Source organism: Bos taurus, chromosome 14, assembly GCF_002263795.3.
Source record: "Bos taurus isolate L1 Dominette 01449 registration number 42190680 breed Hereford chromosome 14, ARS-UCD2.0, whole genome shotgun sequence".
Lineage (NCBI taxonomy): Eukaryota > Metazoa > Chordata > Mammalia > Artiodactyla > Bovidae > Bos > Bos taurus.
Genome location: NC_037341.1, coordinates 54698756 through 54726653, shown reverse-complemented (window position 1 = coordinate 54726653; position 27898 = coordinate 54698756). Strand labels below are relative to the sequence as shown.

The window sequence follows — 27898 nt, the reverse complement described above, 5'->3', positions numbered from 1 at the left end:
TGCTCAGTCATGTCCATCTCTTTGTGACCCCAAGAACAGTAGCCTACCAGGCTCCACCGTCCGTGGGATTTTCCAGGCAAGAATACTGGAGTGGGCTGCCAACATGAGGACAAGATCATGGTAATTTCACAGAGACAGCACCTGGAACAATGTATACAAACTATTTGTTCTCTACTACCCTCTGGTGGTTTGTTTAAAAAAAGGTAACAGTTTAAAAAAAAAACAACAAAAAAACAGCCTTAAGGAATCCTTATTCTTATCCCCTGATGATATCAATAGCTAACATTTATGGTACACACTACAGTACACTTATTAAAAATTCTCTCATTTAACCCTAAACAGATGCTTCAAGTGGGTATTATAATTCATACTTGAAAATTAAGAAAACTGAAGCTCAAAGTGCTAAAGTTATCTTGTCCAAATTGACGTGTCTGGTAGAAACGGCACTCCAGTTCATATCTTTTTTATGCCAAGGCTCAAGTTCATTGCTTGTGTTAATGCTTCCCAGGCAACCCTTAAGTGAGAGTTTGTCTGACACCATGAGCTCTGTAATCCTAGGAGGCTAATGGACTTTTTGGCAAAAGAACCCTGTCTTGTCACATTCTCATTTAAATCAATCAAATTCAGCTATTCAATTTGAGAAAGAGGGAGAGAAAGTTTTAATAGTGTAGGCATTTTCCAGCTTAGGCCTGGGGGTTAAAGTGAAACGGGAGATGTGAATTTGCTATTCTTTAGTTCTCACAACTCACCGAATCACATGTGTTTCTAGGGTCTGAAGACACAAATATTTTTATACAAAGGTTCTAAGTATAAACCAAGAAGTTCATCTGCTATTTAACTAATTATAAAAAACACAACCTGCTTTGATGTTAGAAGGAAACTGGCTAAATGGTGAACCTACAGCCATTTTAAAGAATTTGCAAAGATAATCTGAACCTTATTATTATTGTTGTTTACTCTGCATCAGTTCAGTTCAGTTTCTTAGTCATGTCTGACTCTTTGCAACCCCATGGACTGCAGCACACCAGGCTTCCCTGTCTATCACCAACTCCCAGAGTTTACTCAAACTCATGTCCATTGAGTTGGTGATGCCATCCAACCATCTCATCCTCTGTTGTCCCCTTCTTCTGCCTTCAATTATTCCCAGCATCAGGGTCTTTTCAAATGAGTCAGTTCTTCGCATCAGGTGGCCAAAGTACTGGAGCTTCAGCTTCGGCATCAGTTCTTCCAATGAATATTCAGGACTGATTTCCTTTAAGATGGACTGGTTGGATCTCCTTGCAGTCCAAGGGACTCTCAAGAGTCTTCTCCAACACCACAGTTCAAAAACATCAATTCCTCGGCGCTCAGCCTTCTTCATAGTCCAACTCTCACATCCATACGTGATTACTGGAAAAACCATAGCCTTGACTAGATGGACCTTTGTTTTCAAAGTAATGTCTCTGCTTTTTAATATGCTGTCTAGGTTGTCCATAACTTTTCTTCCAACAGGCAAGCGTCTTTTAATCTGCAGTCACCATCTGCAGTGATTTTAGAGCCCCCAAAAATAAAGTTTCTCACTGTTTCCACTGTTTCCCCATCTATTTCCCATGAAGTGATGGGACCAGATACCATGATCTTAATTTCTGAATGTTAAGTTTTAAGCCAACTTTTTCACTCTCCTCTTTCACTTTCATCAAAAGGCTCTTTAGTTCTTCTTCACTCTCTGCCATAAGGGTGGTGTCATCTGCATATCTGAGGTTATTGATATTTCTCCCGCCAATCTTGATTCCAGCTTGTGCTTCTTCCAGCCCAGCATTTCTCGTGATGTACTCTGCATATAAGTTAAATAAGCAGGGTGACAATATACAGCCTTGATGTACTCCTTTCCCGATTTGGAACCAGTCTGTTGTTCCATGTCCAGTTCTAACTGTTGCTTCCTGACCTGTATACAGATTTCTCAAGAGGCAGGTCAGGTGGTCTGACCATCTCTTCAAGAATTTTCCAGTTTGTTGTGGTCCACACAGTCAAAGGCTTTGGCATAGTCAATAAAGCAGAAGTAGATGTTTTTCTGGAACTCTCTTGCTTTTTCGATGATCCAGTGGATGTTGGCAATTAGATCTCTGGTTCTTCTGCCTTTTCTAAAACCAGCTTGAACATCAGGAAGTTCACGGTTCACATACTGTTGAAGCCTGGCTTGGAGAATTTTGAGTATTACTTTACTAGCATGTGAGATGAGTGCAATTGTACGGTAGTTTGAGCATTGTCTGGCATTGCCTTTCTTTGGTATTAGAATGAAAACCGACCTTTTACAGTCCTGTGGCCACTGCTGAGTTTTCCAAATTTGCTGGCATATTGAGTGCATCACTTTCACAGCATCATCTTTCAGGATTTGAAATAGCTCAACTGGAATTCCATGACCTCCACTAGCTTTGTTTGTAGTGATGCTTCCTAAGGCCCACTTGACTTCACATTCCGGATGCCTGGCTCTGGGTGCATACTATTACTCCGCATAAAGCATTACTCTGCATACTTTCTTGAAAACCTCAACCCAGTATACAGTGTGATTCTACCACCTCTGTATGTGTGTATATGTGCTAGGAGAATAGGGGCTAAGAGGTGGTTTTGAGGGCAATGTCACTCCACAATTTTCCAACAAGAAAAATGAAGCCAAAATTATAGACTTCATGGAATTATTTAAAATGGCAAGAATATCCTGCTCTTTCAGACCACTGCTGGCAAAGATGAATATGTTTTAGAGATTCTCAAGACGTATGCAGTTCATTGCCCAGCTCAGACTGGGCTAGGGCAACACTGAATGGTAAATGTTTTATTTCCAAATTGGACAGTCCTTTGAAAAAGTTGGAGAAGGCAATGGCACCCCACTCCAGTACTCTTGCCTGGAAAATCCCATGGATGGAGGTGCCTGGTGGGCTGCAGTCCATGGGGTCGCTAAGAGTTGGACACGACTGAGCGACTTCACTTTCACTTTTCACTTTCATGCATTGGAGAAGGAAGTGGCAACCCACTCCAGTGTTCTTGCCTGGAGAATCCCAGGGATGGCAGAGCCTGGTGGGCTGCCATCTATGGGGTCGCATAGAGTCGGACTCGACTGAAGCGACTTAGCAGCAGCAGTTGAAAAAGTTACAGTGAAAAGGACTGTGCTGATAACTCAAGCTCAGTAACTTCTAACTTGAAATCCTCCTTAATTTTTATTATGTGCATTTTGTGAACATAGGAAATGTGTGCATTTAATTCAGTTACGTTAAATTTTAGGTATGAATGGACAAATATTTGAGTGCCTAGGAAAGGGGAGACATTGTAAACAGAGCAAAAGTTTTATGAGGTAGTTGAAATGCAGGCTTATTTCCCTGACTTACTTAATTACTCTATGAAGCAACTGATCTATGAGACTGAAGATATTTATTGGTCCTGGCATAAACACTTATAAAATCTGATTAAGAAGATTACACTCATGCAGCAGTATTCTATAAAACATACCAATGTGTTGAATTTTTAAGTGGAAAACACTGTCATTTCTGATTTAATACAATATGATGTTTTATTCAAACACCATATATTTTGATTTCTGGAGTCAAAGTTAGAGATTCTACCAGCAGAAAGCTTCTTTGGGTTGGTTCCTTTTCCTGGTTCTCTTCCCCAACCTGTCCAAGAAAATAAAAGGCAGCCAGAGGCTATTACTGATTCAAGAGAAGGGTACAGCCATTGATTTTACAGTTTCTATATAAAGAACATTTATTTATTAGTCTAAATAAGTGCATATGCCTTGATTACCACTGTCTTTGTATAAGTACTGTAGAATGAGTCTGGATCCTAACTACAGGTTTAAAATATGGGAAATCCATACACGCTTATGCAAAGACTTTAATTAATCCTTTAATAGATGATGAATATTCATCAAAAGTACACCTATTTTCAGTATAAACATAAAGGATTAGGCCAAATGAAAGAAAAATTAGTAACAGTAACAGAATTATGAACAGAACCTTAAAAAATAAAATTCTGCATCATAGAAACATGATGTAGAAGTAACGTCTGTTATTGGCTACTACCAACATCTATATGTATACACCAATAATAATTATAATAATTATTGAACTGAATATTAAAAAGGTAAGATTCTATTTTAAAGAAATTCAAAAAGTCAGACTTTTCACATTTACAAAGTGAAAATTCCAGAAAAAGATAACTATAATAATATCACAGCATATAAATTTTAGTTTTACAAATCATTTTCATGTTTATTAGCTCATTTAATTTCTAAACACCTCTTGAACCTTAGTATGATTTTTTTTCCTATAGTACTATTTTTACTGAGGCTATTGTGAAATTATTTTTGGTTATGTAAGTACTATTGAGTGAACATAAAAACTGTGATTCACTTCTATCATTGGTGTTTAAGTAAGCCACCTCTAAATGAAATTTTAAATTAAAGAACATTTGCCCTATCTCTGCCAGGATATCAGTTTTTAGCAAACACCTTGTTTCCTTCTTTTCTTCCTTTGTCTCCCTCCCTCCTTTCCTTGCATATATAATATCATTTTAGGTATCATGCAATTATTTTATTTCTATTTTTCTCTAAAAAGAGTGAGTGAGAGAGAATTTCTTTACTTTATGTAGGTATCAAAGGGAATCTTAATATAGAATTTCTCCTTTTTATGTTCTAAGGGATAAATGAATCTATAGGTTCCTTTTAAAGAATTGATTGAGGTAACACCTCCCAAATTATAAATCTTCTGAATGAAGCTACTAGCTTTTTGCAATTTATAGCATAGTAAGTATGAAAATACTGACTTCGAATGTAATGTTGGTTTTTCCCTTCACAATTATTTCTTTCGATATAGTGAACTCAAATTTATAGGCAGAAAAGCATTCTTTATTGTAGTCATGTTAAGTTCAAAACAAATTTTATTTCAAATTTCTCAGGTTTTCTTTTTATCAGGGGTGTGGCAGAGTTTTATTTTATTTTTTTTTATAAAAGAGAGGAAAGCTATGTGAGTGCATATTTCATAAGCTTCTTATTCATTATTCATACCATTAGAGATAGAAGGAATATATTCACACAGAGCATTTTCTTAGATGTGTCCTCTGAGAAGTACACTCAGCCTAAACCTCAAAGAATCTCCTTTCCTGGGGGCTGGAGGGAAGCTCAGTGGCGATGGCAGATGGCCTTCCTCAGACATATTCTCACAGCAATGCTCCAGTGGGTAAGTTCCAGTGGAATTTACTTTTTGGCCATATGAATTAGGCCAATTGCACTTTACCCTAAAACAACTGAAGAGTAATTACAATGCTTGAAAAGTTTCCAACTAGTTTTACACATTTCAGAAATACTATTTTCTGAAACATGAAAATAAAACCTTCTCTAATTCAATTTAGGGAGAGTTCATGTCACATTTATTTACTTATATAAATTAGTTTATGCTTCTTGCATGAAGAGGCTGATGTAGGCTTATGAGTTAACATGCATTCAGGATGCTGTGGGGACTTTATTAATATTTAATTTTTTAAATGAGCATAGTATATTCCTCCCCTACTTGAATTATTAATAAAAAGGAGCCATTAGTGTAAACCTTTTTGAAAAACTCATTGATGAAGTCAAAATAAACTAATAAATTAAGTGTTAAAATGTACTATGTAATTTAAGAATAGGAATGAAAACATTTTTTTAATATCAGATTGTACTTTTCCCCTGCACCATCTATTTAATATCAGTCCTGAATGAAATATTAAAAATAAAACAAAGAAACAAAAATGAATTTTAGAAGTAACCTCTTCCTGTACCCACTTCTGTGTATGTCTGAGATAGATTCATGGTCAGTTATCTCATGACAACAGTTACTGACATTAACAAATTAAGTTTTCCTGTAGTTGGCTATGATTATGAGAATGGATATCAAGAATGTCTGTCAGTTCAAGGTTGCTGTACATTTAATAAACTGTAGGTGAGCAACTTAGATTTTGGATTCTCTGTCTCAACAGCAGCTAACTCCAATTTCACAATAATAATGTAATGTAATATTAGTCGCTCAGTCAAGTCTGACTCTTTGCAACCCCATGGACTGTATGTAGCCTGCCAGGCTCCTCTGTCCATGGAATTCTCCAGGCAAGAATACTGGAGTGGGTGGCCATTTCCTTCTCCACCAATTTCACAATACAGTCAGGTTTTTGATATACAAATTTGAGAATGCAACTGAAATAGAAAAAGCAATTTTTGTATTAAGATTTACAGCTTGATGTCCAGAAATCATATGATTGAAAATGACAAATATTTCCTTAATAAATTGAGCTGTATACAAGGTGCCCAAGATAGAATGAGATTTTCTGTGTAATTAAGAGCATGTCAGGTTGGCACTGAGTGGATTGCTTTGGCAGCAGGCCGTTGTTATCAACATTTAAATTGACTGAGATCTCAGAGCATACGTTGTAGGAAAATCTCTCTCTCTCTGTTCCCCTCTCTATTAAGGAAGATAAAGGAAAACAGAGCTAAAATGTGTATTTGATTGGATACAGGCAAGTGGTGTACACATGACTTAAGATTTGAGTGGGAAGCCCTTTAAAGAACTTGTGTCAATAAATGACAAGGGTTATTTACAAAACCAAAAGAATTCATGACATTTAAAAAGAAAAAGAGAAAACAATATACACAAATTAATCCCCAGAACCTTTTCAACAACAACAAAAAATGAGAGCACTCACACAATTGCAGATTGTAAAACAAACAGCAGCATGTGTGCCATTATACCAAAATAAGGTGAATTTTAATCACTTCCTTTTCCTTCTTTTAATAACATTTGGGCAAATTAATAAACCTTGCATTTTCTGCATGACTTCTTAGCTACTCTGAATTCTTTTGTTTATTATAAAATAAAGAAATACACATCCTATTCCAGGCGAAGCTTTGAATTAACCCACTTTAAAAAAAAAAAAACCACAGGGGAATTAACCTACTATAGGGGACATAATAGTTTTTCCATAGTTATTGCCTAAAGGTTAATCTGGATATTTTAGTGTTAATATTAATAATCTGAAGAAGGAAGGGGAAAACTAATTTAGATTAAGCATTCACTGTGTGTCAGGCAACTTACTAGACATTTTAACATGCACTACCTCTTGAACTCTTTCAGTTGCCCTCTAGAGATTTGCTCTAGATAGGAAACTGGCTTGGGTGTTTCCAAACTACAGACTGAAATGGGTCTCAGGGATAAAAGTGCAATTAACGCTACCGAACAACTCAAAACACTGTTTTGTGTACTTCATTATAGATATGGACATGGAAAAGTAAAATTGAATACTTTTCAATTTTACTTTTCCACATCTGACTTCAATAACATCAGCATTTAGATAAAACATCTTACTCTGCATTCTCAAAGCTTAAATTTGACATGCTCTGAATTCAAGATTATTAGGTTAAATTTGATAATCCCCTGCCCCGCTCACTCCTAAAAACTAGATAAATCACTTTAGTATCTGCTATTGCTGCCTAGGGTAGATGGGAGACCATTTTCAAAAGATTTTTAAAAATTATGCAGGAAGATAACTCTTCTCAAAGTGGTGGTTCTCAACCTTGACTACATCTTTGAATTACTTGAGAAACTTAAAAAAAAAAATTCCAGGGGCTGACCATGTGATTCTACCAGGCAGCTAAGCTTGGAAAACATTTAGTTTGTTTCCATCCACAACAAAGGCATTATTCTTTTGCAGTTGCATTGTATTGCACCCACGTAACTTCACATAGAGGAGGGAATGGCAACCCACTCCAGTATTCTTGCCTGGAGAATCCCCATGGACCGAAGAGCCTGGTGGGCTAGTCCATGGGGTCGCAAAGTCAGACACGACTGAACAACTAAGCATACACACACACACACACACACACACACACACACACGCATGCGTGCACACACACACACACATGCGCACACACAACTTCAAATAAGATGAAGTTTGGGGTACCGGATGAGTGTGAAGAATTAGGCACAGCACAAGTATGACAGTGGTTTATGTTATTAGCAATGAGATAACTCGGATAGTAACAATCATCATCATCTTTGTGACAGATATCTTAAGTTCTGCAAAAACAGTGTAAGTCTTACTTGAAAGAAAGCTGCCTTATTTCAGCAGGAAATAACCCTCTCTTCCTTGCTGAGATCGGCTTTCCTGGTGGCTCAGTTGGTAAAGAATGCGCCTGCAATGCAGGAGACCTGGGTTCAATCCCTGGGTTGGGATGATCCCTTGGAAAAGGGAACGGCTACCCACTCCAGTATTCTGGCCAGGAGAATCTCACGGACTGCATAGTCCATGGGGCGGCAAAGAGTTGACCCGACTCAGCGACTTTCACTTTCACTTTCCTTGCTGAGTTGGGAGCTCAACTGACATTCACTTAGTCAGCTGGAACTGGAGCCTATAACAGAACAGCTATATTTAAATTCACATTTCACTTGCAAGAGTCTCCATCAACTTGTAAATCAGATTATTAAATTCATGGTCATTATTTTTTAAAATCTGCATACTAGATAGTCTAGAAACAAATAATATAGCATTTCTACTTAACAGCAGAAAGACACTTTAGCCATAATCTCTGACAGCTCCCAGTCAGGACAGCATGTGTAAACTCTTATATGCTACAGAAGCATTCAATTTGTACAACCTCAAAACAACTAACATATCACATTCAAAATAATTTAGTTAAAATGCTTCTAGATCAAGAGCATTATTACTCAGTTACATTCTAAAGCAAAGCCTGCCGGATAAAATTATGGAGTCTGTAATAAACTCTGGATAGAAACTCACTGAAACTCAATCACTCAATTGCTATCTATTTGGCAATTGTAGGAATATGCCACTCTCACTGGCAGTTCTTTCCTGTCAACAGATCAGAGATACTCATGATGAAGAACACAGGAAGTTATTTTATACGGCTTGATAAAAAGAAAGCTACCTTCTATTGAAGTGACAAACAAGGGTTAATATTTTTATAAGACATTTGTAATTTCTTGCAAGAATCATAAATTAGGCAGTGTACATTCCTCACTTGGAATCTTAGAATTTCTTCAGGTTCCTTACAACTCTAAAACTAGGCTTCTCTGGAAAAATTACCAACATTTTATAAAATGTGGTTAAGTTAGCCACATCTTCCTTAATACTTTTATGACAAATCTTTGGCCCAAAATATAACTCCCTAGCAAAACCAATACTCCTCCTTCATCACCACAAGCAAACTTACCTATTGGTAAGGAGAAATAACCAAAAGCACTGGCTCAGGCAAATTTAAAGAGCTCTATGAGCCTTCAGTTCTGGAGCCAAGGGTTGGAAACGTGTTTAAATGAACCCAAGTTAGATGGCTGTGGCTACCACCCTTTCCACAGAAACCAGAGGAATCTGCACTGGGCTGTAGGGCTTCCAGGCGCCTCCCTTTGTTCTAAGTAGAATGCTAATGCTAAAAGCGCAGTTTGCATTCCTGCTAGCTCTAGAAAACACTGATGCCTTCTGACAAAGCTTAAAATATCCTGATAGGGAGAAAAATAAGTCCCAGAGACGGGCCCTCCCTTGTGCACCAGTAAAACAAGCCACAGGGTGACTGTGTAAATGTGAACGGTTCAAAATTTGTGGCCACATTAATGCTATCTCATCTCCTTTGCAAGATATATTAGAGGCACTGCGAAAAGAGAATGTCCACTTCTCGTGAATGTCCATTAAGGAAATCAAGGATATGTCTTCGAATTTTTTCCACCTCTTTCTTCTCCCTAGTGTGCAGAATTTTCACTGGCACATGAAAGCAGGAAGGCAAAAAGAGAAAGAAATCCCTTAGGGCAGTGAAATATAGATCAAGGCAGAGCATAATGGGATGGAAAATGCAATGAAGTTAAGGACACGAAGAGGAAAAGACCTAACAATGTAACTTATTCATATATATGTTAGCATATGTTTTAAAGTATAGGAGAAATTTAATTTCGAATTATTTTTAATGCTGATTTTCATTACACAGGAGATGTTTCATTATAAAGCAGATGACTACTATTTAATCTTAATTTTTAAAAAAATAATCTAAAAACGTCTCATGCTATCTCATCACTATCTATACAGTTGATGAAGTTTGTTTTCCTCAAACTTTATGACGAAGTTTTCTTTCCTCTTTATATGGGAAAATTATATAACAGATTACATAGTTCAGTGAATGACTAGGGCCAAAAACTTTAGAGCAGTGATCAACCCTTCGTATCTTTAATTTACAAGTCTCTGTAGATATTTACTGATGAGCACATAAATAATATATCAGTCACTTCACCTAACACAATAACTTTATCATTATTTCAGCAAGGAAAATCAGATAATCAGACTGCTTTTGCCTTTTCCAATGAGGAAAATAAGTGTTTATGTATTGCCAGAGAATGGAATGTTTTCAGCTCTACTGGGTTTCATTTATTTTTCATTTTAAAGTTTCTCAGCTGGATATCAGAATGCAAATTTATGAATGGTAAGAATTGTATGTGCTTAAAACAACAGCTCTACCAAATCTATTTTCCTAGTACTCTTTTATGGAATGTGACCAATATTATGACTTTTTAATTGAGTTCAAGATTATTGATGAATTTTATGGACAAAATTCAGTATTGATCAGTGGTGACAGCTAAACAATAGATGATGGATTAAAAGTTTTTTATCTTAAAAATGCAACATAAATACAAGAAATATCGGATTGGGAAACAGTGTGAGAAAGTGACCTAGAGATTTCTTAAAGAAACTTCTACAAATAAGTCTAATATGATTGCATAAAAAAGAATTGGTCTACACCCTCAGTTTGATATTGGTCTTGTTGGGGGAAAAAATGTCGCTTTGTCTGGAACATTTTTCCTCAAGACTTTGGCTGAAACTCATGCCACAGCTACTTCACTCCAAAAAGAAGAGAGAACAAATCAACAGCCAGAAAATTATTACTGCTCTGTAGCCACCCCCCTGTAACTCCCCCCCGCCCCAAATTCTCAACTGGGAGCCTAACTATTCTTTTTCAACTGTGTCACTTCTTTCTCTACTTTCATATAAACTCAAAGGACTCCTCTGGGTCTGGGCTTTTGTGCTCTTCACTATAAATAAACCTTCTTTTTGCAGCTATAAAGAGGGGAAAAAGTGATTTCTTTACTGCTAGCTAAAAAAGGAAAGTTGTGAAGGTAAAGAAACCTTTCATAACTGGTCAAGAGAAAGATTTCCCAAGAGCTAGAATCTGTATGATGACATGGAATTTACAAAGGTGCCAGAATGCTCAAAAATATGTTGGGGTTTTGGTAAAATCATGGCTAAGAGTTCAGGCATAGTTCTGAGTTTGGATTCTGCATTACTATTGCCTGGATTACTTAAAGTCATTTAACTTTCCTCATTTATAAAAAGAGATTATAATAGTTGTAGTGAAGTGACACAGATAAACACTAGAAATACTTCATATTTAAAATGATGTTAGCCATTAATTTTACTCTTGGTAATTCAGTGCATTGAGAAAAATAGACAAATATATATCAATTTCTATAACTTGGTAACTGAAGCATGCATGCCTCCTCTAAAGAAAGTAACTGTAAATCAATGACATTTTAATGGTGCCACCAATTCTAGCTGTCTTTGCACTTAATCATTCATTCATATTCTAATCCATTTAACAAAGCAGTGAAAATGGCAAGCAGGCCCAGTCCCTCAATGAGCTTAAATTTTAATGATATACACTGCTTGTGTTATTTTACAAGTACATGTAATAATTATTCAATTTTAGGTTTTTCAGGGTCAGAGGCATATATCTGAATTTTTTGTTGAAGGCAGAAGAAGAGGGTGACAGAGGATTAGACAGTTGGATGGCATTACCGATTCAGTGGACATGAACTTGGGCAAACTCCAGTAGATCGTGAGGGTCAGGGAGGCCTGGTGTGTCCATGGGGTGGCAGAGAGTCGGACACGACTTGGGGACTGAACAACAACAATAACATTCACTGACTTAAACTGTAACTGATAATAAGTGTTCTCTAAAAGTGCTGCACTCAATATGCCAGCAAATTTGGAAAACTCAGCAGCGGCCACAGGACTGGAAAACGTCTGTTTTCATTGCAATCCCAAAGAAAGGCAATGCCAAAGAATGTTCAAACTACTGCACAATTGCACTCTCAAACTACCGCACAATTGCACTCATCTCACACGCTAGTAAAGTAATGCTCAAAATTCTCCAAGCCAGGCTTCAGCAATACGTGAACTGTGAACTTCCAGATGTTTAAGCTGGTTTTAGAAAAGGCAGAGGAACCAGAGATCAAATTGCCAACATCTGTTGGATCACTGAAAAAGCAAGAGAGTTCCAAAAAAACATCTATTTCTGCTTTATTGACTATGCCAAAGCCTTTGACTGTGTGGATCACAATAAACTGTGGAAAATTGTGAAACAGATGGGAATACCAGACCACCTGACCTGCCTCCTGAGAAACCTATATGCAGGTCAGGAGACAACAGTCAGAACTGGACATGGAGAGCAACAGACTGGTTCCAAATAGGAAAAGGAGTATGTCAAGGCTGTATACTGTCACCCTGCTTATTTAACTTATATGCAGAGTACATCATGAGAAACACTGGGCTGGAAGAAGCACAAGCTGGAATCAAGATTGCCGAGAGAAATATCTATGACCTCAGATATGCAGATGATACCACCCTTATGGCAGAAAGTGAAGAGGAACTAAAAAGCCTCTTGATGAAAGTGAAAGTGGAGAGTGAAAAAGTTGGCTTAAAGCTCAACATTCAGAAAACAAAGATCATGGCATCTGGTCCCATCACTTCATGGCAGATAGATGGGGAAACAGTGGAAACAGTGTTAGACTTTATTTTTTTGGCTCCAAAATCACTGCAGATGGTGACTGCAGCCATGAAATTAAAAGATGCTTACTCCTTGGAAGGAAAGTTATGACCAACCTAGATAGCATATTGAAAAGCAGAGACATTACTTTGCCAACAAAGGTCTGTCTAGTCAAGGCTATGGTTTTTCCAGTGGTCATGTATGGATATGAGAGTTGGACTGTGAAGAAGGCTGAGCACCGAAGAATTGATGTTTTTGAACTGTGGTGTTGGAGAAGACTCTTGAGAGTCCCTTGGACTGCAAGGAGATCCAACCAGTCCATTCTGAAGGAGATCAGCCCTGGGATTTCTTTGGAAGGAATGATGCTAAAGCTGAAACTCCAGTACTTTGGCCACCTCATGCGAAGAGTTGACTCATTGGAAAAGACTCTGATGCTGGGAGGGATTGGGGGCAGGAGGAAAAGGGGACGACAGAGGATGAGATGGCTGGATGGCATCACCGACTCAATGGACGTGAGTTTGAGTGAACTCCGGGCGTTGGTGATGGACAGGCAGGCCTGGCATGCTCTGATTCATGGGGTTGCAAAGAGTCGGACATGACTGAGCAACTGAACTGAACTGAACTGATACCTACAGTTCAAATACTGGCCCATTCAAATATTGGTCCACTATTTGAAGATGTGTGGTTTGTCCTGTGGTTTAAAATTGTATGTGAGTGCATATTCAGTTGCTTCAGTCACATCTAACTCTTTGCAATCATATGGACTGTAGCCCGCCAGTCTCCTCTGTCCATGGGATTCTCCAGGCAAGCATATTGGAGTGGGTTGCCATACCCTCCTCCAGGTGATCCTCCGGACCCAGGGATTGAACCTATGTCTCCTGCATTTCAGGAGGATTCTTTACCTCTGAGCCACCAGGGAAACCCTTAAAATTATAGGAAGAATGCCCAAAGTGTTTATTGTAATAAATGTCACAGAGAGAAAACAATATTATGGGCTTATGAGAATCCAAAATTAAGAGTTTTTGAAAAACAAATAGAGATGGATGAAAGTTAAATATTATTGTTATAGGTGTACTTTAATGAATAATAGAAGTGTAGAAAAAAATGACAAAAATTCCCAAGCTGTACTTCAAATAAGTTAAAAACAAATATTTGCCAATTCAGCCCTCATTTTGCACACTATTCAAATACACAAACTTATAAAGATGTGCAAATTTTCTTGCTATGCTGATTATAAATTTGAACAATGGGTTCATTTCTAAATCAATATTTTTATTCTTATAAGTTGTTAATTGGAATAAATGTCAATCCTTTTTTTTCCCCTTTCTATCTTCTCCTGTGATGAGGCCCCTGTGGTACAGCCAGTTTCAGCACCATGGACAAAGCACCAAAAGCACTCAGTCTTTTGAGAGGTACAGGAAACATCCCCCTTAGGGTGAAATATAAGAAATAACATAATGGGAGCGATCTTCCATTTTCATATGTTTTAAGGATCAAATGGATACTCTTCACAAATGTTCAGCCGGATAAAATAAATTTTACACTTTCAAACCCCTTCTATCTCATGGAAAAACATAATGGCCCTTTTAAAGACATGCATCACTGTGATAAATGCATTTAAGTGTCATTAGGTTTAATGGTTCCTACTCATTCAAACTATTATATCCTACCTTTTAAAGTTAATTTAATGCGTATTAATGGTGTGAAATTGATGAAATTATGAATTGAGTTTCCCTGGGCACAGGTTAAACCAAGAAAGAAGGGAGAGGACAGGTTAATATTACCTTTCACCCCATTCTTCATTTGTTCTACAAAAGATGTCAGCTCAGTGTTAGTAAGTTGAACTTAAACTGATTTTTATGGTTTTTAAACTCAGGTAACTGACTGTGGTTGGGTTACCAAAGGTTTGCAGTTTTCTTCAGGGAATAAGAAAATATGTGCATTTCTGAGAGTAAGTTCATATTTTATTCCATAGCTTCAGAGAATTAAATAACTTGTCACCCCCTTTCCTTCCTGTATTCATCTTACAGATTCAATTCAGAGGGTCACTCAGGATATTATTTTGTAATCTCTCCTTTGCATTATCACCATGTATCAGACAAAGTGGCTCAGTTTAAAATCTGAGCTAAATATTATGATAATACATATTATTATTATTATGTGAAAAATTGAAAAATCCAAGGTTATACTTCCAGGAACACTTGTACAGCAATACTTTGGTTCGTAGTATCAGGAAGTATGCTAAATCACTTCAGTTGTCCAATTCGTTGCAACCCCATGGACTATTGCCCACCAGGCTCCTCTGTTCATGGGATTTCCCAGCAGGAATACTGGAGTAGGTTGCCATTTCCTTCTTTAAGTAATAGGAAGACTGGACTCTAATTTTGAACTATGACTTGCAAAAATATTAAGAATGAGAAAACTATTCACTTCAATTATGTTGGAAGGGAGAAGAGAAATAAAAATGTACAGCCACTACTTGTTACAGTTCTTTTAATATTGGTGGATGATGGATGGCTATAAGAAGACGGAAGTTTATAGCTACTCTTTAGCTTTTCTGTCAAGTAAAATGATCTCCAAACTAAAAAGCATAGCATAAAGTTTGAAGAGGATACTAAAGCTCAAGCAAATTAATACTACTAGCTTCTCATAAGGCATTTAGTTCATTTGACAGATTATGTACTGGGAATTATAATCTCAGCTTTTACAAACAAGATTATAACACTGTTAGTGTCACTGAAGAATCTGGAGATGAAAAGAGATGCCAAGAGGGTAAAAATATAGAAATAAAGTACACAGTTTTGATTTTCACAAATTAGAAGGAACAGTCTCTAAAACCAACATAAAATATTAGGTAATATTCTGAAACAAATTAATAAAAAGATGGCTTCTGAGCACTTGAAAAAGAAAAGAATATTCAGAAATTAGCTTGATTTCCAAAGAATAACATAGCAAGCCTAGTCTTTTTTTTTTTTTTTTTAACTAATAGGGTTAAAATTAGTAAATCTGAGAAATGGTCAAATGTTGCAAATACAGAAATTTACTTAGACCAGGCGATTAACACAAATAAGCCAAATGGCCCAGTATACTATCAAATGGAATGGTACTGCGAATAGAGAAGGTTGTGCCCCAGCTGCTACTTCTCAGCTCTAAATGATGTTATTTTCCCAGGGAAGTCAGAAATCTGGGATTTTTATGTGAATCACTGTGACTTTAAAAAATTTAACTGCAACTTTTTATTAATGAATACCCTCCTGGGTTGAAGGTGGCTCAGTGGTAAAGAGCCTGGGTCAAGAAGATTCCCTGGAGGAGGAAATGGCAACTCACTCCATTATTCTTGCCTGGAAAATTCCATGATCAGAAGAGCCTAGCGGGCTACAGCCCATGGGATTGCAAAGAGTCTGATATGACTGAACACATACACACACATTCCTGATTTTAAAACAAAACAAAATACATTTGTAGAATGAATCTGACCCACTGGGTGCCAGCTTGGGACATGTGACCTTGGGTCTGACATGGTTTCACATATCACTGCTGAGAGTTCTGGCTAGGTGACAGTCAGACATTACAATTAGATGAGTTCAAATTTAATCTCAATATAAGGAAAATCCCAACGAAGGCATGGGCAGCCCTTACACTAGAAGTATTCACCTTAACCACAATCTGGCAATTCAAAAAACCATATGGGGAAATAACCTGGAGCTGAATTTTGAAATTAATGTTAATATATTCTCAAAAATCTGAATACATTTATGTGTATATATACAGTTCTTCTGTCATTTACTCATTCATTTGAAAACATTTATTAGAAACATGCCATTGCCAAGCACTGTTCTAGGTGCTGGGAGTGCAATAGGAACAAAAATCTTTGCTCTTATGGAATTTACACACTACATTTATCCTATTTGGACATTAAAGTATAGGGGCACTTTACAAATGTGTATTTTTGTGTGCTAAATGCATTCTGAAGTTTTGCTCTGCATTCAGCATAGGACATGAAATTCTCAGTGAAAAACACATTGTACTGTGACACATGGGTGTTGTTAGCTAACAGTTTTAATTATTCTTTTAAATTTTCTTTTTAAAATGTTTATTATGCACCTGCCATGCTGCTAGGGTAAAGTACTGAATTAGACATGATATAGTCAACGAGTATAGGCTGGGATATGATCACACTCCACATAGATCAACATTTTGAATACTTTGGTATTCAAATAAGCCAGATATGCTGCCTTATCTTTGATCAACTTTCCACAAGCTAAAGAAATTAGAGATGAGGATGAAATCATCACACACCTGGCCGTGACTGTTCCAACATCAATGTAGAAGGAAAAACACCTCATCTTTGTTTTTAAATCCCACCATGCTGTGGCAAACTAATTCTAAAATGAGGTGGCAAGCATGGTGAAGTCTAGTATAGACCTATGAATGAATCTATTCTGATACCATTTCTGGCTTTTCTATCCATAATGGTGGCTGCTGCTGCTGCTAAGTCACTTCAGTCGTGTCCGACTCTGTGAGACCCCATAGACGGCAGCCCACAAGGCTCCCCCGTCCCTGGGATTCTCCAGGCAAGAACACTGGAGTGGGTTGCCATTTCCTTCTCCAGTGCATGAAAGTGAAAAGTGAAAAGTGAAAATGAAGTCGCTCAGTTGTGTCTGACTCTTAGCGACCCCATGGACTGCAGCCTTCCAGGCTCCTCGGTCCATGGGATTTTCCAGGCAAGAGTACTGGAGTGGTGCCATTGCCTTCTCTGCCATAATGGTGGAGGGGTAAGAAAAATGATTTTGAAAAATTACCATGTATTCAAAATAATCCCATCTGATTTTGTAGGTAATTAAAAAATTTAAAAAACAAAGGGTCAGAAATAACTGGGGGAGTTAGGCTATGACTGAGTTTATTTCTCCTTATGTTGATTCAGTCAGAGTCAAAGAATATTCCTTCCTCTCAAATCTGGAAGTTGTTGGCTGGAAGGTTTAGGAAGATATTTTTCAGTTGTCCAAGAGATATGCCTATGTTTCTTGAGAAGCAAAGTTGAGAACAAGGCAATAGATCATTTTAATGTTTGAAGATAGATTATTTAAATTAAAAAAAATCATGGCCCTGAAGAATGCTTTTGTTAAAAGGAATTGCTCTGTTTCTTTCTTTTTTTTTTTTCCTTCCTGATGAGTGAACATTCTCACTGAAGTTTTATGATCACCAAAGTTCATTTTGGAGAAGGGCATGGCAACCCACATCAGTACTCTTGCCTGGAAAATTCCATGAACAGAGGGGCCTGGCTGGCTAAAATCCACGGGGTTGGAAGGAGTCAGACACAACTGAAGCGACTTAGCATAAAGTTCATTTTAGAACTAGCAGAGGCACAATGAGTTAAAGTTCCTTAAAAGCATTTTTTTAGGAATGCATTTTAATAATTCTGTTACTATTCTTCCACACTTAACTACCTATCTTTTTTCATACCGTTTTTAAAAATTCACTTTGAGTATGCCAAGGTTTTCTCATCCATGGGCTGTTTTCAAAGAGACCTCTATAGCAAACCAAAGGCCACAGAGTTTAAGCAAAATGAGTTAATATGCTCTGAACAGAGAGACAGAAAAATCCCACATACCGATGACTTGGTGATTAAGCCTGGAAGACAACTTGAATAATTATTATCATAAATTATAGAAATAAAAACCAAATATAGCTTCTAACTGGTATATTCTTGCTGAGATGCTCCACTCTGGTAAAGACTTGAAGTTATTTTAGGAATATTTTATAATTTAAAAAGCTTAATGAAAACTGTCTTTTTCTAGAAGGAATGAGAAGCCATTCTCAAATGGATGTGGGGCGACCTAGTTCTCTCTCCCTCTGCTGCACTGATCATAAGCTGTTCTGCAGAGCTGGGCTTGCCTCCCTCATCACTCCCTGGAACACTTCTCAAAGCCTTGCCATTACACAGCGTTCCCAGGGTGGTGGTGATTTAGGCGGATAAGTCTCTTTAAAGTTATATTTCTATTTTTACATATTTTGGGACATGTAACATAACCCCTCAACCTGATATTACGTGGATATTACTCCTTAGATGAAGGCTTAAGTAAAAAAAAACAAAAGTGTGTCAATTTAAATGACAGTATTAAGAGAATTACAATTTGTATTTAGACATAATAAACATTGTCAAGGACACCAGAGTAACTGAAATTCTGGAAATAATGCCTTCTCCCATGGAGAAGCATGCTTTGGAATTTGATGTACTTACAAATGACTTTTTAAAAATGCTTTTATTTTGAAATAATGATAGATTCATAGGATGTTGTAAAGACAGTACAGAGAATTCCTATATACCTTTTGTCCAGTTTCCCCCAGTGAGTCTATCTTACATAGTACAGTACAATATCAAAAGTAGGAGACTGAGTTAATGCAATGTGTGTTCAGAGCTCTATGACACTTTATCCTATATACATATGGGATAAAGTGTCATATATATAGGCTTCCCTGGTGGTTCAGACAAAAAAGAATCTGCTTGCAATGCAGGAGACCCAGGTTTGATCCCTGGGTCAGGAAGATTCCCCCAGAGAAGGGAATGGCTACCGACTCCAGTATTCTTGTCTGAAGAATTCCATGGACAGAGGAGCTTGGTGGGTCCCAAAGAGTCGGACATGACTGAGTGACTAACACTTTCACTTTCATATATACATATATATATACACACACACACACACACACACACACATACACATACACAGACATACACACATATACATAACCATGGTTATATAACCATCATGACAATCAAGATACATAACCTTTCCATCATGACAAAGATTTCCTTCCTGCTACCTAGTTATAGTCACAGACCCTTTCACCCCCATCTCTAAGCGCTGCCCATCAGGCCAATTGTAAGATTACTCTTTTAAGCTTATCTCTTACACACTTTAACTAAAATGTGAGAAAACCACAGGACTGGGTGTTAGGAGATGGCTGGTTCTAAGTTTGCCAGTAACTAATTCATGTTCTTGGACTACTTACTTACTCTCTGCCAGACTCAGCAACTCATCTATAAAAATGAAGATCTGAACTATTTTTTAGGACACCAGCATTTAAGTACTCATATAATTATTTGAACTCAATTATGATACCACTTTAAAGACTACTGCATGCAAATCAAGTTAATAAAATTTGATTTAAATATGTGGAGATCAACAAGGATTGAACGGTGTGTTATAAATGTATTTTGCATTAAAATAATGTCATTGTCACATAAATTAGGAAACCAAAAGTTGCATTATGATAATACATTGCTGCTGTAAAATCTGAAGCAAGTAAAAAATATGATTTCCCCCATCTCTCAAGGGGTCAAATGTTGCTGCTCTCCCAAAAGCACAAGAGGAGAAAACTTGGCCCTGTGATGACCTGACTTCCTTTGCCTCTAAAACATCTTTTGAAGAAGAAGAAGCAAACATCTGTAATGTATGCCCAGCCAAGTGCTGCAGCAGAAACTTAAAGCTGAAAATTTTGAACTGCGGTGTTCAAATTTGGTTCTTTTCTGAGAAGCAAGACTCAGGACCCTGAAGCTGCTCTTTGCTTCTGCTGCCCAGGGTCTGGGGTCAGAACCATAGGACCTTCCAGGAACCCAGCAGTGGACTTTCCTGCTTTCCCTGACGTCACTACTTGCTCAACACTGGAGAACCAAAGACAAAGCGGTTTACACCAAGTGGCTTTTTCCACTTAAAGCTTTAAAATTCTCCTCCCATGCACCAATTCAACCTTCCAGCTCTCTGCGATTCACTCCTATTTTAAATTCACCCAGCAAGAAGATGACATCCAGTATGAGGATGTTTTTGAGCTCATCAACTGAGCCCTTCTAACACACTGATGAAAAATGTCCTCCCTCCTCACCAAACAATCTGGTGAAAAGTCCCCAAGGGAGGAGAAACTTGACAAGCGTGCTCCGGGGACTCTGCACGCACCCATGCCACTGAAGAGATCGCCTGAGGCTTTCTTTCTGGATACCATCAATTCTTTACTGAACCTTCTTTATCAAAAGGCACCCTTTTCAAGCCCCACTTCCGCCAACAATTACTAAAGGGAGACCCCCCCCCCCCCAACCGACGGCCTGGTCAGCCTTGCCTGTTGCAACAACAAGTCCAGCTCAATCATCTCAAAAACCAATCAAACAGGGACACTGTCCCCGCTGCTTTCCTCTGCTGAAAGTCCCCATTTTCCACCACCTTCTTCTGCGGGTGCCGGAGAACACTGGATACCACCCCCGCCCGGCCCCCACCACTGGAAGGGGCAGCGCCGGGGTCCCGAGCATCCATCTCCGCCCTCACTGGACCACAGAGCATCCGTCGCCCTCCGGCGCCGGTGGGCACTGCCCGCAGAGCCCTCACAGATGCCCATTCTTACCCTTTCTCTCCCAGAAAGGCCCCATCGCGCCGTCCAGGAGGAGGCATCCGCACGCGCCCGGGAGACCGGGGCGCGGCTGGGCCGGCGTCGGGTGCGGATGGGACCCGGCGCCGCCGCGGGTGTGCGCTCGGGCTCTGGGAGCCGGGCACGGCCCGCTCCGCCCGCGCCTGCCCGGGCCGGACACGTGGTGCCTTCGCCGCCCGCGCGTTGGGATCCGGGTGGCGGCCCCTCGGCCTCTGCAGCCGCCGGTCCGCGAACCGCGTGGGGAGAAGGGCGGGGACCAGCGGGCCGGGGACCAGTAGGCGGGGCGCGGCGGCGGGCTACTGCTCCGGGGACGGCCGACCCGCAGGCTCGGGCTCGGTCGCCCAGGCCCCCAGCCGCCTTCGCCGCCGGCTCGTTTCCCAAAGCCGCTCGGGGTGGGGGCGGCGCACTGCGGAGGCTGCGGCTTCCCGCCCGCAGAGGGAGGCCGGGCCAAGGGCGGGAAGGTGTGCGCTGCGCGACCTCCTTCTCGCGCGCGTGCGGATGCCCGGGGTCACTGAGGCTGGAGTCCGCCTCGCGCTCTTCACTCACCGGGTGAAGCAATACCCGGTCCCCGCGGGGGAGATGCAAACCCCTGAACCCCGCGGCGTGGTCCTGAGGTGCCCTTGAGGACGGCCTCTACCGGGGAAAATTTCCTCTCGCGACCGCAGCCTGTGTGAGGCAGCTAAGGAAACACTGCCCAAAATTCAGGGCCAAGACTTACCTGCAGCCTCTCCTCGACCTTGGGCGCCTCGTCTAAACAAGGTGTCAGTGTCCGAATTTCCTGACCCCGAAGATAAACGTGGTCAATCACTTTCTACCTCTAAGGAGATAATATACCCTAGCGGCAGCAGTGCAATAGAGATAAAATTCGCACTGATTTTAGGTAAGGCTGGAGGAAACGTCTGGAGACGGAAATGGCAACCCGCTCCAGTACTCTTGCCTGGAGAATCCCATGGAGGGAGGAGCCTGGTAGGCTACAGTCCATGGAGGTCGCCAAGAGTCGGACCCGACTGAGCGACTTCACTTTAACTTAAACGTCGGCACAGCGAAGAAAGCCGTTCCAATTCGTGGATCGGTCCAAATGCAAAACTAATCCATCAGCCCCACTACCTGCTTTCCTGGGAAGGTGGAATTTGGCGACTGGTGAGAAGGTACTCTTCCCTCCGACGTTCCAAGAGCCCCATGCAGCCCCATCAAGAACGTTCAGCTTTACTAAAGATCTTTACCATGGAAATCGCTCAGTCGTGTCCAAGTCTTTGCGACCCATAGACTGTAGCCTCGGAGAATGCAATGGCACCACACTCCAGTACTCTTGCCTGGAAAATCCCATGGATGGAGGAACCTGGAAGGCTGCAGTCCATGGGGTCGCTGAGGGTCGGACACGACTGAGCGACTTCACCTTCACTTTTCACTTTCATGCATTGGAGAAGGAAATGGCAACCCACTCCAGTGTTCTTGCCTGGAGAATCCCAGGGACGGGGGAGCCTGTTGGGCTGCCGTCTATGGGGTCGCACAGAGTCGGACACGACTGAAGCGACTTAGCAGCAGCAACAGACTGTAGCCTACCAGGCTCCTCCGTCCATGGGATTTTGCAGGCAAGAGTACTGGAGTGGGTTGCCATTTCCTTCTCCAGAGGATCTTCCCGACCCAGGGATCGAACTCCGGTTTCCCGCCTTGTAGGCAGACGCTTTATCACCTGAGCCACCTGAGAAGCCTAAAGATCTTTACCATAGAACTGCTTATATCTTTCTGAGGCAGAGGCAGATGGGCCCCCAGGGTAAAGTGATTGGAGATTCATTCCTTGGGGATCCAAAGAATACAATAAATACCTCTAGATGAACATCAAAGCACAAATCCCTGAACTCACACTTCCCTGGACATGTTGCAAGAATACAGTGTAATTATAGAAACTCTTGTAGATATCATTTTAGAAGAAACCTGGATGTTTATAGAATCGTGAAGATGGAAGGGACTTTAAAAGATGGCCTATTCCAGCCTTTGAGATGTGTCAGTCATGCTTCCTCAGTTCTTGGGTTTGGAAGAAAAAAAAAAAAAAAGTCTTTCTCCCTCATCTACTCCTTTCTTCCTAGTTTCTAGATTTAAGTCGAGACCACTGAGGGCATCAGGGCAGGTGCGAAACTAAAGAAAATTCTTGTTTGGTTTCTCTAGACTTAAGAATAATGTTAAATAACCAGGTCACAAGTTGGGAGGTTTCAAATGATGCACAGAAGCCACACGGTCCTTTCAGGAACCCAGAATTAAAGGAAAACAAATTCAGTTACAGTGACTGCAAAGAAATGCCAGCTTTTCTTTTATGGAGATAAACTGTAATTGTCTTGTGCTAAGAATATTTGAAGTTCAGTTCTTCACTTCCTTAAATATACAGAGCTAGAACTTGATTATAATTTATTTATTCATTGAGCAGCATTTACTCAGTACCGCATTCCAGACTTAATTTGTTTTTCCTTTTCCTCTTTCCATTTCCTTAAGGCTTGTTTTTAAAGTTTGATTAGGTTGCTGTTACTCCTCTAAGTTACTGGAATGGGGAGGAACTCACTTTTGTTGTGTATATCCTATGTACCAGACACCAGTTTATGTCATCTAATATAATTGTTACATTTTCCTTAAGCTGTCACACCTTACTGATGAAGAAAAGAAAGTTCTTCGTTTCTTGTTTACAATGACAAAACTAGTAAATGGTGAAGTGAGGATTTGGACCCAAGTATTTCTGATTATTCTGTGTTCCTATTCTGGGACTTTCTGGAGGCAATGCCTTTATTCAAAGAAATAGTCAAATAGGAGAAATATTAGATGCTATGGCAAGGTAGACAGGGAGTGGATCTGTTCAACTTTTGTCACTCAACTCAAACATACCAGTAGTTTTGTCTTTTCTTGCAGAAAGCCTAATCAAAATCCTTGGGAAGATTGGAAACCTGTGTTAGATTCCCTTAAATCACATATATGATGATGCATATTTATTTAAAATATTTGAAGAAAAATTATTTATTATAATTCCTAGGTCTACAGTGTGACTATAGAATGTTTAAAGTCTTAGCCAAGCCAGCAACTTTTATTCACAACAGATTGTTTTAATGAGAAGAGATGCATGGTGAGTTTGAACAACTTGTATACCATCTCCGAGCCTGTAGTTCTTCACTGGTTAAACGTAAGTAGTAGGTATAGTGCTCCAGGAGTCTGAGGTGTCAAAGGAAATATTGGAAACAAAAGTGCTTTGAGAACTATGACTACAAATAGTCTTATATATGACAGCAAGAAGGAGCTAAGTGGAAATCAATAGTGAACTGAGTGGAAGAGGAATAGTTTATAACTCACGTAAGCTTGAATCACAGTTATGAAGTTTTAGCATAAATGTAAATGTGCAGGTTATTTAATATCCTTCATCTTATAAATAAAGAAACAAATGCCCAGAGGAAGTTAAGTAGTCTGCAATCACATCACATTCTTGAGAATATTGTTGAAAATTCTAAAATAAGAATCTGATACCATAGGATGAGACAGGATCAGTCACTAACTTTTGTTTGAGTACCTACTGTATATCAGGCACTGTTTTAGGCGCTAGAAATGTAGCAGTGAACAAAATAGTTTTCATTTCTACTGTGCAAAATCTGATATTCTAATGGGGTCAGGGACTTTCTGGGTAGCTCAGCTGATAAAGAATACACCTGCAATGCAGGAAACCCTGATTCGATTCCTGGGTCTGGAAGAATCCCTCAAGAAGGGATAGGCTACCCACTTCAGTATTCTTGGGCTTCCCTGGTGGCTCAGACTGTAAAGAATCCTCCTGCAATGAGGGAGACCTGGGTTCACTCCCTGAATTGGGAAGATCCCCTGGAGGAGGGCATGGCAACCCACTCCAGTATTCTCACCTGGAGAATCCCATGGACAGAGGCGCCTGCTGGGCTAAGTCCATGGAGTCCCAAAGAGTGGTACTGAGTGACTAAGCACAGCACAGCAATGGGGTCAGATAAAGAGATGTATAAACAAACAAATCATTCAGGTACTAAGTGTTTTAGAGAAGGTAAAATAAGCAATGTGGTGATGATGCCAAGGTTTTTGATCTGAATAACTAAGTGAATAGGGGTATAATTTTCTTTGATGGGTCAAGATGTGATTGTGATGGTTGGGATGAGAATGGGAAGAAATGATTTGTTCCTGTTTTGGTCATATGAAATGTTAAATAATAATTAGGCATCTAGATGGTGCTATGGAGTGGAAGTTTGAAGGTTAGAGGTTGAAGGTAAACATTTGAGAGTTTTCATCACATAGACCGACTTCTCTGGTGGCTCAGACAGTAAAGCATCTGTCTACAATATGGGAGACCTGGGTTTGATCCCTGGGTTGGGAAGTTCCCTGGAGAAGGAAAAGGCAACCCACTCCAGTACTCTTACCTAGAAAATCCCAAGGACAGAGGAGCCTGGTGTCCATGGGGTCATAAAGAGTCGGACAGGACTGAGCGACTTCACTTTCACTTTCATCACATAGACAGATTCAAAGTCATGGAGGGTTTTTTTGTAAAAAAATGGATAATTTGTTCTTAAATATAAAGAGTTTTCTTTAGTCAGGTTGCTGTGTGAGGAGAGTGGTTCAAACATGTCTTAGCTTGTCCCCACAAATTAAAGCCATTTGAAGATGCTCAGCTAAAGGCCAGCAAACCATCACCATAGCAACAGTGTCTTGTCAAAGGGGATAGGGAATCTCTTCTCATTTTGAGGCTTCAGTCATGTCTGCCAGTTTAATATGAAGGTCCTCATGACCACACTGTTATTCCTTTTGTTGTGTACTGTGCTAAGTCACTTCTAATCGTGTCTGACTTTTTGCGACCCTATGGACTGTAACCCAGAAGGCTCCTCTGTCCATGGGGATTCTTCAGGCAAGAATACTGGAGTGGGTTGCCATGCCCTCCTCCAGGGGATCTTCCCAACCCAGGGAGTAAACCCAAGTATCCCTCATTGCAGGAGGATTCTTTACAGTCTGAGCCACCAGGGAAGCCCAAGAATATTGGAGTGGGTAGCCTATCCCTTCTCCAGGGGATCTTCCGAACCCACATCTCTTACATCTCCTGCATTGGCAGGCGGGTTCTTTACCACCAGAACCACCTGAAAATGAAAGTGAAAGTCACTCAGTCGTGTCCAATTCTTTGTGGCCCCAGGAACTTATATAGTCCTTGGAATTCTCCAGGCCAGATACTGGCGTGGATAGCATTTCTTTTCTTCAGGGGATCTTCCAACCCAGAGATGGAACGTTATTACTTTTCAGTTCAGTTCAGTTCAGTCGCACAGTCATGTCCAACTCTTTGTGACCCCATGAACTGCAGCACGCCAGGCTTCCTTGTCCATCACCAACTCCTGGAGTTCACCCAGACTCACGTCCATCGAGTTGGTGATGCCATCCAGCCATCTCATCCTCTGTCATCCCCTTCTCCTACTGCTCCCAATCCCTCCCAGCATCAGAGTCTTTTCCAATGAGTCAACTCTTCGCATGAGGTGGCCAAAGTACTGGAGTTTCAGCTTTAGCATCAGTCCTTCTAAAGAAATCCCAGGGCTGATCTCCTTCAGAATGGACTGGTTGGATCTCCTTGCAGTCCAGGGGACTCTCAAGAGTCTTCTCCAACACCACAATTCAAAAGCATCAATTCTTCGGCATTCAGCTTTCTTCACAGTCCAACTCTCACATCTATACATGACCACTGGAAAAACCATAGCCTTGACTAGGGTTTAGTCAACAGAGAAGGGGAAAAAAATGTCTGCCACTTGCAATTTATTTCCTCCTGCTGCTTGGAGACCTCTGGCCTTCCTACCTGTTACCCTCTCATTATGTGATTTTATCTATTATTGATTATTCTGCTACACAATTATTTTAACAGCTTTGTGGCATTACATCATATGGCTGCGACACACAGTTGTCTGCTAAGATGTAAGTATTTATAAGCAGTGCATGGTTTCATGCAAAAGACCCTTTTAATTTCACATGAAATTAAAATGATGATCTTTAAAAATTTTATGCAAAGTAAATCAATAAGATAAGGCTATCAAGGTCATTGTTAAAGGGAAAATAAGTAGGAAAATAACAAGTTTTTAAGATACAGGTGTGAAGGATTAGAGCAGTTCCTAAGATTGTTGATTATGCATATGTGAGCGTAAGAGTGTGATCAAGGCATTATATTTAAAGATTATTCGAGAAGTATTGAAAAATGTGAAAGCACTGTGTATTTGTACCGTATGGTTTTACACACATGTTTATAGATACATACTAGAACAGACACAGGTATAGATATAGACCATCATCACCAAATTTTTAAGGTTTATGGAGTTCATATTTTCAGTGTACAGACTATTTCAAACTGGCACTGATCATAGAGGCCTGAATGGAAGAACACCCTAGGTATTCATTTTTTTGGAGACTAGCAGACTGGAAACCAGCAAGCCAGGGTCCTACATTGTATACAACAGTATGGTTCTTTGAGAGGGTTAATAATGCCTTTTTCATAGTAAAGTTCATGGAGCAGTACCACCTGCCACAGAGATATTTTGGGACTTGTTAAAATTTTGGGTTTCTGGAGCCCATCCTAAATCAAATAACTCAAATTCTCAGGTGTAACACACTGCCCAGGTGATGTGTATGGAAGTCAAAGTATCAGAATGACTGGGAATT

General features: G+C 39.8%; 1 protein-coding gene across 8 annotated transcripts in view; it reads right to left on the bottom strand.

The window, feature by feature from the left end:
• SYBU (syntabulin) overlaps window positions 1–22153 on the bottom strand; it is a 129340-nt gene extending 107187 nt beyond the window's left edge. For 2 of the 8 annotated variants that reach the window (XM_059874284.1, XM_059874282.1), the window contains exon 1: window positions 21206–21340. The gene's annotated coding sequence lies outside the window, so the exon portion shown is untranslated. Of the gene's footprint in view, window positions 1–21205; window positions 21452–21947 lie in introns of those variants that run through there. The other 6 variants (XM_010812148.4, XM_005215596.3, XM_025001763.1 and 3 more) reach the window with 6 other exon arrangements.
• Window positions 22154–27898: the final 5745 nt, after the last annotated feature.